This window comes from Scardinius erythrophthalmus (genome assembly GCF_964197995.2).
Source record: "Scardinius erythrophthalmus genome assembly, chromosome: 12".
Classification (NCBI taxonomy): Eukaryota; Metazoa; Chordata; class Actinopteri; order Cypriniformes; family Leuciscidae; genus Scardinius; species Scardinius erythrophthalmus.
The window spans coordinates 12,525,766-12,540,177 of NC_138232.1; positions in this window are offsets into that span (position 1 = coordinate 12,525,766).

Sequence of the window (14,412 nt, forward strand, 5' to 3'; positions counted from 1 at the left end):
AGAGGATATTTCCCTGCACCTCCCAGTCCCCGCTGGTCCCGCCCAGCTCCAAGTCTCCTGTGTCTTTGCTGGTCAGAAGACAGAGCTGCTTGTGGTCCCGGCCAACCCAACACTTCATCACAACTTCACCATTCAGCTAGGCTCATCATCCATCAAGGTCAGCCAGGAACCTTGGAGTTGTAATTGATGATCAATTGAACTTCACAGACCACATTGCTAGAACTGCCCGGTCATGTAGATTTGCCTTGTACAACATTGGGAGGATCAGGCCCATCCTATCATGCTACACAACTCCTTGTCCAAGCGCTTGTTCTATCCAGACTGGACTATTGTAATGCTCTCCTGGCTGGTCTTCCAGCTTGCACTGTCAAACCTCTGCAACTGATCCACAATACTGCAGCCAGAGTGGTCTTTTAACGAACTGAAGAGAGCACGTCACTCCTCTCCTCACAAAATTGCACTGGTTGCCAGTTGCATCAAATTCAAGTCACTGACATTTGAATACAGAACAACCACTGGCTCTGCTCCCATTAACTCAAACTCATTACTTCAGACTTATGTGCCATCCAGAAACTTGTGCTCTGCAAGCGAATGACGTCTTGTGGTGCCATCTCAAAGAAGCACAAAATCTCTTTCTCGGACCTTCATGGTGACTGTTCCCTGCTGGTGGAATTATCTGCCTAACTCAACCAGAGCTGCTGAGTCCATAGCCACTTTCAAGAAACGGCTGAAGACGCATCTTTTTCGACAGCACTTGATCCAGTAATACTAACACTTTCTCTTCTATTCTATTCTATTATAAAAAATAAAATGAAACAAAATAAAAAAATATTTTAACGTACTGCGTTAGATTAAATTGAGAAGGGTCATAGCACTTACATATTGTTGTCCTACTGCTTCTTTAACTGCTTCTATTGTTCTCATTTGTAAGTCTCTTTGGGTCTGCTAAATGAATAAATTTAAATGTAAATGTACTGTTTTCTCTTTGCTGAATAAATAAGTATTTTTGGCTGGCAAAATCCCATCACCACCTCCACGTGGTGCCGGCTGGAAACCAATGATTTATTTGATTGGGCCAATGGTTAGGGTGGTCAGTGACAGACGGTGTGATGCGTCGGCAGACCGAAACTTCCTGTCGCATCAAAAAATGCAATGCCTAAACAACATTTGGATCCGAATGCTAGGGCGTCCCCCATAGGCAATGCACATCGTCCCCGCCCGAACGACGTGAAAAGTGGACGAGGGCTACCTGCCCAAGGATGGGGCTGGCTGAAGAGGCTAGTCCAACATCTACGATTTGCACATTTCCTCAACATTGGCACGCTTACTGGAAGAACCCACGAATTGGCCGTCTCATTGAAAACCCGTCGCATCGATATCGCCTGCATACAAGAAACGAAATGGAAAGACGCCAAGGCAAGAGACATTGGAGAAGGGTACAAGGTCTACTTCTATGGAGTGACAAACAACTGAAATGGAGCAGCGACCATCGCCAGCAAGAAGCTGCTCAATAATGTCGTTGAGGTCAACCGCATCTCGGATCGCCTCATGTCAATCATGATCGACACTGGGTCGGTGATCCTGAGGGTGGCCTCCTGCTATGCCCCCCGAAATGGGTGCACTGAAGCCGAGAAGGTGACTTCAAGCTTGTCATGGGTGCCAAGGTGATTCCATCTGAGACAATTGCCTCCCAACACCGGCTACTAGCCCTTGATCTCCGACTGAACCTTGGCCTCCGACACCGCACTCAACTTTCCGGTCCTGAGAAGATCAAGTGGTGGGGCCTGCCCGAGAGGACAACACAACTGGCTGCCGTGCTCTGTTGAAACACTCTGGGCAAACATGACTAAGACGATCCGTGACGTGGCGGGAGAGTGCTTCGGTGCAACCAAGCCAGGGCAACGATTTGTAGACAAGCAGGTCTGGTGGTGGACTGACGAGGTTCAAGAAGCTACGAAGGTGAAGAAGGCTGCGTTAAAATTTTGGCGTGTCTCACAGGTGGCCGATGACTGGCATGAGTATAGACAACAGAAGTCGATAGCGAAGAAGGCGGTGTCTACCACGAAGGCCCGGCACCACGCCGACCTTTATGCCCAGCTCGACACGCCTGAAGGAGCCAACCGAGTCTACAAACTCGCGAACGACCGCCATCGCTCGACACTGGACATCGGTCAAGTAATATGAATATGAAAGACGCCGACCATCAAGTCCTCCGTGATCCCCCATCATTTTGATTCGATGTGAAACAAGGAATTCCAGCATCCACTGATCAGAAGCGCTGCCCCCATCCGAGGGCCTGTACCGCAGATCAGCCCTATCGAGGTCGAGCTTGCCGTCAAAAATATGAAGAAAGGAAAGGCCACAGGACCCGATAACATTCCGGCTGAGGCATGGAAGCTATTCCGACGCCGAGGCACTGAAGTCCTTGTCCGACTGTTTAATAAGATCAGAACGAGGGCACCATTCCCTCAACTTGGGCTGCCAGCATTATGGTCCTGATCTGGAAAGGCAAAGGCGACGTCGGCGAATGCAACACCTACCGCCCGATTCGCCTGCTCTGCCATGCCATGAAGATATTCGAGCGCGTAATTGACGCCCGTCTTCAGAAGATCGTCTCCATCAGTCCCAATCAGTGCAGATTTGTTAGAGGAAGTGGCACTACTGATGTGATCCACACCGTCAGGCTGCTGCTGGAGAGGCACCGGGAGAAGAACCAGCAAGTACACATGGCCTTTCTCGACTTCGTGAAGGCATTTGACCGTGTGCCCCGGGATCTTATCTGGCATTCCCTCCACTCTCACGGTGCCCAGAAGAGTACATACAGTTGATCCAGCTCCTCTATACCAACACCACCAGCGTTGTCCGATGCCCCGCATGCCTGTCCGAACCGTTTCCAGCCACCGTCGGCATGCACCAGTGATCCACCCTCTCCCCGCTCCTTTTCGTCCTTTGCATGGATACTGCCACAGGGGATATTCAGGCATCTCAGCCCTGGTCACTTCTATTCGCCGACGACATCTTCCAAGCTGACGAAGCCCGTCGTGGGCTTGAACGTCAAATGCAAGACTGGAATGAGTGGTTGGACGTGTACTGATTGCGCCTCAACATTAAAAAGGAGAAAATGGAGTGCGGACCCCAGACCGATGGGACAATCAGAGTTAGAGGGCAGCCATTAAACAAAGTCACCGAATTCAAATATCTCAGTTCGCTCATTTGGAGAGACGATGACTCCCTCCCTGACGCCCAAGCCAGAGTCAACACAGCATGGCTCAAATGGCGACAAGTCACAGCCATTCTTTGCGACCACCGAATGCCCATACCACTATAGCAAGTTTTATAAAACCGTTGTACACCCAGTCGCGTTGTACGGTTCCGAGTGTTGGCCAGCCACCACCAAACATGAGCAGGCTCTCCACGTTACGGAGATGAAGATGCTCCGCTAGTCCCTTGGCCTCATGCGATTCGACCGCGTCAAGAATGCAGATATCCGAAGGGGCATGGGTGTGGCGCCCATAGTTGATAAGATGCATGAAGCCCGACTCCGCTGGTATGGCCACGTCGTCATCAGAAGTGGTGATGAGACAGTGGTGAAAACGGCCTATCATCTATCACCACCTGGACGACGACCGAGCGGCCGGCCAAAGAAGCGGTGGCTCAGTCGTCTGGCTGGGGACATGCGCGCAGTTAATATCACCACTGATGATGCCCTAGATCGAGCCAAGTGGTGAAAAGCATGCGAACAAGCGGACCCTATACAAATATGGGATACACGCTAGGACAAAGAAGAGAATAAATAAGTATTTTTGATTCATATTTGTTCATGCGTGTCTAACACGTTACAGTATCAACACGTCTAACAAATTAACTGTCTAATATATTACAGTAACAGCTGTCATCATTACAAGAGGGCTGCACTATTTGACACTTACAGTACTCTTTAATAGAACAAGCGGGCACGGCTTTCTACATGACCTCTGTTTGTGATTAATGACCTTCTTTAATGAATTGCCTCTGTTGCGATGCATCCACTTCCCTTTCAGGCCTCATTGTAAATTCCCCACCACTTGTTATTCCATTTCCTATCTCTAACATCGCTAATTTAGATTAATTACATGTCCCTCAGTGCAAATATTCATGCAGTGACTGTTATTAAGTCCAAAATCTACATAATTGGCATCCCTAAAACTCTCCTCTCAATTGACCTCTTACTGTCACGGTTCAGGGTGCATCATCATCTTCCCCTGCTGTCTGTGTTTGTCCTGTCATTTTCTGAAGCTCGTGATCTGGGCAATCAGCACTGACTGCAAACGTGTGTGTATGCGGGTACCTGTTGCTTGTTCCTTTTTCCCTTATATTCTCTTCTGTGTTTGCCCCTTGTTGTCAGATTCGTGCTTTGTCTCATGTGTTCTTGGAACTGTTCTCTGTCTCTGTCTTACCTTTGTTTGCCGCTGTCCCAGGACGCTCAGATGAGGAGTGACACAGCTGGTCTTTCTCCTGCTGTACTCTGTCTCCTTTTCCGTCCCGTTGGGCGCTGCATTTTTGGGTGGTCTCCATAGCCTGTGTGTCCACTGGTGGCTGTACGGACAGCTCTGGAGCTCCCATGTATTTCATTATATATGTTCACGTGTGTCATTTCAATTTGGAGGTTGTTTTTTCCAAAGTGTTCCAATAAACTCTGTTTCACAAACCATCTGCATTTGAGTCCTCTGTTCACCCACTCTGACACCTACCCACAGGTGCAGGACAAGCCAGTCAGATTTAATATGGGCTTCTTTTGCTCCTCTTCTCTATTGTGATCTTAGTGTGTGAAAGAAAACAGAAACGTATATTTTCATATAGTTATATAATCAACCATTGTGACAGTCATGCTGAAGCCCTCCAGTGTGGTTTGCTCTGTCATCAGAACATTATCTAGTTGACGAGAAAGGCAAATAACAGTGTTTAACATGCAGATATTTTTAAATAAAGTGTCATAGTGCTGTGATCTCTGTTAGTGTGGGCACTCTGTTACCACAGGGTTCTGTTTTTCCAGGAGGAAACTGCTTCGCACGGCATGATTCCCCGTGGAGAGCGCTTCCCCTCACCAACGAATATCAGATTCCTCATTTATATGCCAATTACTGAACAAATTAATACAGCACTGTGAAAAATAATTCCGGCGAACACATCAGCGACTCCTGTTTGCTCACTCCTATCTGTTTTACTCCAAATAAACTAATTATAGATTCCGACCTTTTAGACTATTCTTTGCGGCTGAGGGCTAACGATAGATAATGCTTTTTAATTAATCACACATGCTAATTATGCTTCCCATGACATTTGCCACTATCCACTGCAGCTGAGAGAGACATATGGAGCATATGTTTTCAGAGGAGATTCTACTGTGCTTATCGGTGCATTATGAAATTCAGAAATATACACCATGCAAAGATTGTTTTAATAGGTATACTGGTATTTTGAATCGGCTTTCTGTAACCTGTATTGTTGTATGCTTGATAACGTTTTAAAATGCCATAATTCAGTTTTGACCTGGCCAGCTTTCTTTGTATTATAGTAGGTACAAGCTGAAACAGTATCATATTTATTTATTTTTATTTATTAAAAATATTTGTATTTATATATATTTTTTTCCAATAATTGATAATTTCCTTAAATTAGGTTAATTGTCAATTATGGTAAATTTCTTCATTTGTTAAATTTAAATATTGGATATTTAATTGTGCTTGCACATTTTCCTTATTTTATCCCATTTAGATTACATTTGCAAAACACTCACTTGAAGTGAATCTTTTACACTAATAATTTAATAACCCTATTAAAATTAATCTTCAGCAAATATCAAAATGAATATCCATAGAATTTAAAACTACTGTTTTTGTGTTTATTTTTTACTGTATTTAGACAAAATATAATAGAGGTATTTCGATGGTCTACTTTAGATATTCTTAATAAGTAACTTTGCAACTACATTGTAGCGATTCATTTTTGAAAAAGTATCGATTCATTTTAGGAAAAGTAGCAATTCATTTTTGATCAAGTAGCAATTCATTTTGAAAAAGTATCGATTCTTGATTTGTGTGTGTGTGTGTGTGTGTGTGTGTGTGTGTGTGTGTGTGTGTGTGTGTGTGTGTGTGTGTGTGTGTGTGTGTGTGTGTATGTGTGTTTGAGAAAACACCAAAACAGCTTAGTCAGAATTATATCAATTAAACAGGAAAAAAATCGTGCAGGGAGGGAACCAAAACTCTGAGTATCAGACTATAATAAGATTCCTGTTCAAGCATGAAACCTATTAAACGGTTGGGAGGATTTGCTCTTATTCACAAAACCTGAGATTTAATTTTTATGTTGCACTCCATTTCTTGACTGAATGACATGAAATGTCCCCTTTGATAGATTAGACAGAGTCAGCTTGCTTTAAAGTCAATACCCTGTAACAGACAACATAGTGTGCAATACTGAATATGCAGCTTCATTGCATTAAAAGACAACTGAGCTGCATATAAGTTTTCACAGAGATTTTTTGAATAACTCTTAAACTTTCTTTTGTACCAAGATCTAACTTGGGTCATTTCCGTCCACATACCAGTGGAACAAAACAAACTGAATTTATTTTTTGTAATATCTCAATTGTTTCTTCCAGACAGCAATGCGATTAAATGGAGGACAATGGAGACTTCCATTTATGACTCTTGCGTCTCAGATCTTTCTTCACATGAGTTCTCCCCAAGAATTATCACGAGATCTTACCACAATATCACAAACTCAAATTTGCAAAGATTTCCAGGTCTTGCTAAGATTTCATTACGAACTAAAACATTTTTCATAAAAAAAGATCAAATTATCTGAGCTATGCTATTCACATTCATTTTATAGATTTGTATTAAACAGTGGTCTAATTTGATTCTTTTTTTCTATTTTAGGAGACATATTTGAGACAATGCCGGTGCTTGAACTATGACCGATAAGTCTAAAATGTCTCCTACAATGAAAGAGCAATACAAGTGATAATCTAATCCATAAGAAAGAAAGCAAGATCCCGTGAGCTTTCTCACCCATATTTCTATAGTTCATGACCTTTAATCAGAATTAAAGCAGCCCAGAGTTCTGGTACACTTTAGCAGTGTAAATGCCATAAAGCTTTATTTTAAGGAGTGATAAAAATATCACACTTTAGGGGATATCCCATCTTTGAAATTTTTTTTTGTCACATTCAATGTAAACATAGAATAGTTCACCCAAAAAATGAAAATTATCATTATTTGACCACAAGACAAGGACAATGACAATAAAGCTCCCTAAAAACACCATTCCAAATCTTCTGAAGCTATACACTCTTAAAAATAAAGATTCCAAAAACAATTTTTCACAGCAGAACCAGTTTGTATTTGATAACACCTGATGTACTTGTTACATCATAAGAAGAATGGCATCTACGGTAATGTTAGTCTTTCTGTTTATTCCGAGGTTTATTCCCAGATCAGATGGTTGACCTGCGCCTAGACACAACCACAACGCATGATGTAGTCAGCCGGATCCGGGCCGTATCCAGATCAGATGGTTGACCTGCGCCTAGACACAACCACAACGCATGATGTAGTCAGCCGGATCCGGGCCGTATCCAGATCAGATGTTGGACCTGCGCCTAGACACAACCACAACGCATGATGTAGTCAGCCGGATCCAGGCTGTATCCGGATCAGATGGAGGACCTGCGCCTAGACATGACCACAACGCATCCCTGAAGTGTCAGCAGAGATTGTGTCAACTAGACTCTCCCCTGTGAAGACATGACAGCCATCGGCACTGATCCTCAACAAACCCGTCTCCATACTGGCATGATGACTCCGATCTTCAACCAGATGGAACTGGATAAATATTCTGAATGTTCTGATTCAATCTGACTTCTGACCTGTAATGCTGCCTGAATCATAATCATACACTCTTTGTTCATTGGCCAGAGGAGAACCGGCCCCCCGACTGAGCCTGGTTTCTCCCAAGGTTTTTTTCTCCATTCTGCCACCCGATGGAGTTTTGTTTCCTTTGACTTTTGGCTTGCTTAGTTGGGGACACTTAATAATCAACAATATTATCAATCTGCCTGCATTGACACCATTATATGAGAACTGAACTGAGCTGGACGATGACATCACGGTTTTCTCCAGAGCGACTATATATACAAATAAACTAAATTAATAACTTTTTTACAACAACAATTAACCATCACTGAACTTACTTAAGCTGGACTATGATGCTATTTTCTTCTAAATCTGATGAACAGCAGAAACAAACTTTGTTGCATTATCTTCCTGTTATCACTGTAAAGCTGAAACAATCTATATTGTAAAAAGCTATATAAATAAAGGTGACTTGATTTGACTTTACTTGACTTGACTCCAGTATAAAAAAGGCAGTGGCTAACATGCAATAGATGCTATTTATATTGAGTGTAAATAGTATCCAAAACCATTTTCTATGCACTAAGTGCAAATAGCGTTACATGCTGTGTAGATGCTATTTACACTATATGTAACATTTTAGTCCAGTTAAAGGTACACTGTGTAGTTTTAAGTATTTTATTAGCTAAAATCAATGTCTTCATTCATAAATATGTCCTCATTGGTGTAAAATTACCAATGATTTGACTTGTCTTCGTAAGCGAAGAATTTCTGGGCCCGTATTCATAAAGAATCTTAATGCAAAGAGTAGCTCCTAGTGACAAAATTCTAAGAAAATTCTTAGAAATGTGGGCGTTTACTCTTAAAATTAAAGAAAAACTCCTAGTAAAGAAAAAAGTAATTCAGAAAGCATCTTAACCCTTAAAAGAGGTCTTAAGGTCAAAATTGTTAGGAGCACGGACGAAGACTTTTAAGAGGCTTAAGAGTTTCTTTAGCAGAGGAGAAAATGGCAGAAAGACGAAGAGGGAGAAGAAATGTGTTGCAGACAATGGATGACAGTGAGTTAATAAGACGCTATAGATTAGATCGTGCAGGGATCATGTTTGTGACTGATCTTTTTATCTTTTTATCTCCGACACAGCGCAGAAATGCCATAGCGCCTGAAATGAAAGTAATCACTACATTATGATATTTGGCAACTGGGAAAATTCCATGTTTGATACATTAAAACCAACATTCAAACCACCGCTTAAATAGACATGCCAGCAATCATTGTAACTGGAAAGAGTGGAACAATTTTTATCATTCTAAGCAATCAAATACCTTATAGGAAATCAACAGCATGGTAAATAAAAAAAGGATTTATATACACATATATAATGTGTGTGTGTGTGTGTGTGTGTGTGTGTGTGTGTGTGTGTGTGTGTGAGAACGATCAAATAGGAAAAATTACGCATGTAAGTTCAAAGTGGAGGCTTAGAATAGACCCTATACTTAAAATCACTTTTTTTTTCTTCTTGGACAACCAACCAATCAGTCTTCAAAAGATTGTGTCATACATAGCAACGGGTTCAACCCCGCCTCCTCACTAAGATAAAAGTTTTTTTATTTTCCTTACTCAGAGTTGCTCTCAGATCGGTCCCGACTCGCTCTTAAGCTAAGACTCCTACATAAAAGTTTTTAAGCTAAATTAAGAGTTTTCTGAGAGGATTCTTAGAATCTTTATGAATACGGGCCCAGATCTTGATTTACATTGGACGGGTAAGTCCCATAGACAGTATATAAACTGGACACAGCGACCCCATAGGTTTCAACGGAGAAAAGTGAAGTCAATTAGAAGCTCTCACTTCCTGATGGTCGAGCGTACTGCGCAGACTCAAACTGAGCTTGATGACGTAGATGTGAAGTGAGCAACCCGTCTGTCTTCTAGTAGCTGTGCCAAGAGAAATCCGAATCATTCCCTTCCGAAACTTGCAGAGACGGAGAGCGTGAGTAGGAGGTGTCCATGAGCTAGGAGCAGGAGCAACTTTTGCTAAGTATTAATTAATTACTTTGTCATTTTGCCTCCACGTCCCCCCGATTGCGTGCGAGCTTCTCCTCCTGTCCATACGGTAATTTCTCTACTGTGCGACAGAGAGTGGCGTGGTTATGACGCAATCGTTAGCCTATTTTTACAAAAACTGCATCTACAGGGCCATAACGTAAGATACAAGGTAATGGAGCCTTTTATACATTTTCATGTTTCTTTAGAAATAAATAATGGACAAATGGAGTCTTTAAACGCCTCAGATGTAAAGTTATTCGCTGTCAAAGTGACGCCAAAATGAATGGGAGTTAATGGAATGCTAACAGCAGGTGATGGTCCGCTAATCAATGGCGGCGCCTGGGGAAGCTTCAATGTTTTCCGAAACCCTGCCCCCCTGGTAAGTCCATGGAGGTTTCCGTGTCGTTCCGCCATTTTGAAAAACTATAATAGCAGAGAGGGACAAAAATCACTAGCCTACCTCAACGCGTTTCCACAACGCGTTTTCGTTCAGAGCCAGCAACACGTGACTGAAACCAGCTGAAACGGACAAGGAGATCAGTGAGAGGCGCTTGTCACTGCCCCGGCAAATTTGAAAGGCTGCACTGCACAATTCAGGATCATTCTTATGACGAGAAGGAGTCCTCGTCACCAAAAAAGCAAAACATTTATTTTAAAAGGAAACGTGACCGGCGAATTAAAAAAACGACGGTAAATATCGGGATAGCTTTTCCCAGGTGGAAAGAGCTAATGAAGGAGAAAGACTTTGAAAGGGACGCTGAAGTTGCCTGCTCTCTTCAGTTCAGTGGGTTTCATTTTTATAATGACTATACCACATCTCAAACCTGAATGGACTGCAGTTTTTTTTAATTGCAAGAATGATTTCAAAAAGATGATCATTACAGAAAAAAAAAAAGAAAAAAAAAATCAATGACCTAGTGTCAGCTGCCCAATGCTGATCTGTTATTTTTGATAAAGATAAAATAATACACCTCAAAGATCTTGTTTTATATCCCCATTAGTTAGGTGGCAGGGGGGAGATCAGATTAAAAATCTATTAGGAGCCAACTCATGGGATTCATTAGAGGAGAACTTGTTCTGCTTACAAGTGCATTTTCGACTTTAATTAGTAATACCTGCTAAAATGAAGTTATCATCCCCTTTTCAAATTAGTTAGGGTAATAAATCACGTGCATACATACCAACGTGCCCTTTTATGCCCACACAGTGTCATTACAGTGTGTGTTGTGCATGATGAAGTTCAAGCATATCTGTGTTCAGTGTATTGATTTTCGTCGCTATGTTGGTTCATACAATTGGCATAATTACAAATGTGCTGTAATTTGAGGAATGAATGATGGAGAGTGACCTGACTTTGTTACGCAGTAAGTATCCCATCCAATATCCCATCCACTGCATTTCACAGCAGAAGCTGAGAGGCTGGATATTTATTGCAGTAATGAATGATCACACTAAAAAACAAGAAAATGAAAATGGACAAACCCACAACATTATAGAAATAATCAACAGAAAAGGGTTCTTTAACCATAAGTGATCCAACATGAAAACTAGCTCTGAATTTTAGGACTTCATTAAGGACAATGTATGTTAGGATTAATTTTTCAAAGTGTAATACATACAGACATTGTAACGGTGGCTATTTCAGAGGATCGAGAGTGGGATCCAGATGCCGCAAACATTTTATTCAAACAAACATAAGTAAATATACAGGCAAAACTGATAAATGCAGACATGGGCAAGGAAGGCCAACAAAACTGACAACAAGCACACACATAACATCCATAGAAGGACAACACCTGACAAAGAACATGAGAAACACTTGGGTATATATACATATATAGTTAATACACTCAAGGGGAGATAGGCGAACAAGACACACCTGGGAACAATCATGAACTAATCAACTGAACTAATCGACATAAAAGTCCACACAAGACAAGGGGAAACACAAGACAGGAATCATGACAGACATACTGGAATTAAATAATACAAACGGTAGGTGAACAGTAAGTTTAACTTGGATTCAATTGCATTTGAGACTTTTTCACGATAAGTCATATTGTGTCGATTGCCAATTAGCAGAGAGTGTGTTATAAAACTAAAAGACGGTTGACAATAAGCACTTTGACACGTGATTTTAAGGCAACCGATAGAGGTCAAATTGGTAGTTCCCCAATAGTGTCAGGAAAATTAAAACAATCATGAAACATACAGAAATATCAATCTAGAGCTTTCCTCATCGCTGCGTCCTTCAAATGACAGATGGTGAACTGATGAATCACTCGTGTTAAGAACTTGTTCAGCTACATTGGCATCACATGATCTCAGCACCACCACCACTGCTGATTAATACATATATTAAATGATACCAGTCACATGTGCCAGTAACATTAGTCATGTTTATGATGCCTAGCCCTTTGTGTTAAACTCAGCCTGTTAGACAGAAGCAGTGCAGATGGGGGAGGGCTCCTGGTATACAGCACAATCGTCTGGTTTGGAATGTAAGATTGAGTTTGTTTTTATTGACTAAAATGTTTAAAAAAAAACAATATCCTGATGATTTTTATTTTGTTTTGCTTTCCCTTTTTTTTTTCTTCAGTTCCTGCTGTTCAAATCTCAAATACTGTATCTATTCCTAACACTGTTCAAACCCAATACAATAAGCTGGAGTTTGTATTCAGAGTTATTATTCCCCCAGTACTGCCTTTGCATTACTATTAAATTGGATGCATGGAGTGTTGTGCTCAGGTTTTGTAAACTTGATGCAAGCTTGTCCAATATGCCCTCCCAAAAACACCTGATAAAGTCTGTTGTGATTATTGTGATAAATATACAGGGGTTGGACAATGAAACTGAAACGCTGGCCAATATAGTGTTGGAGGTTTCACACCTACAGTATGCACGGCCTGATGGCTAATCTTCACTGATTTTACAATCCATCAGTAAGAACAGTGTAAAAGTTGAATTAATAGCACAGCTGTGCATAAAATATTGCAATCCACACAACAGAATGGGAGACACATCTGAGTTCAAAAGAGGACAACTTGTTGGTGCATGTCTCGCTGGCTCATCTGTGACCAGGACAGCAAGTTTTTGTGGAGTATCGAGAGCTATGGTATCCAGAGTAATGTCAGCATATCGTCGCGTAGGACGAACCACATCCAACGGGAGTAACTGTCGACACAAGAGGAAGCTGTCAGAAAGTGATGTCCAAACCCGGATTGAATCCAAAAATCATAAAAACACAGCTGCCCAACTCACTGAAGAATTAAATGCGCACCTCAACTCTCCTGTTTCCACCAAAACTGTTAGTCGAGAGCTCCACAGAGTCGATATTCATGGTCAGGCTGTTATAGCCAAACCTTTGGTCATTCGTGCCAATGGCAAATGTCAGTTTCATTGATGCCAACAGTGCAAATCGGTGTAAAACTACAGTGAGTCCACCTTCACTGTCTTTCCCATATCCGTGATAGTTACGGTATGGAGAAGCCCCAAAGAGGGTTAACACCCAGAGTGAAGCACAGGGGTGGATCAGTGATTGTCTGGGTGCATCAATGCCAAGGACTACCGAACCATTGAAGAAGGTGGTGCGTGTGTCAGCATGCAAATGCACAAGTATACACAGCAAGACTTGTGACAGAATTTGAAAGTGAAGTTGAACATCTCCCATGGCCTGCACAGTCACCAGATCGAAATATTTTGGAGCCACTTTAGGGTATTTTGGAGGAGCAAGTCAGAAAACAATTTCCTCCACCAGCATCACATAGTGACCTGGCCTGTTCTGGAAGAGGAATGGCTCAAAATCCCTCTGGCCAGTGGCCATTGTGGAGGACTCATTATTACACTCAAGGACTCAAGGACACTATCTGTCATTCCAAAGATGAATTGATGCTGTATTGACCAAGGTTTTTAATGGTGTAAAAAATAGCTATAACTTAAAATGTGATGCTTGCATTTGAGTCAAAAGTCGTAATGAGCTGTTTGTGGAGAAACGCGACATTCTCAGTTTTCAATTCCATTACTAAACCCAAACAATAAATGGCGTTTAGACGCTCTAAAAGTGATCACTGATTGCGCATGGCCGTCATTTTGTCCTCTTTACTAGTTACAGCACGAAAAAAGCCAAGAATGAACATAATAGGTTTGTTGAAAGATAAGAGTACAACTTACTGAAATGTATTATCCCTTTTGTATCCATCCAATAAGTTTCAACCCTGAAAAATGTCAATAAAGCTTGTGAACAAGTCATCGTCATTTAAACTTAAATTGCAATAAACTGACTAGTTGAATCTTGTGTAACATAAAGTAGAAAAATGCTCAATTTATTTTGATGAGTTAAAGCAATGTAAAAACATGTTGTTCTAACTTATTGATCATATCATTTTTTTACAGTGCAGCTTGTCAGTTATAACTAGAAAAATGAACTAAAGAGAAGAGCATATCGCTAAAATCGTAAACCTATTGTTTAAATAT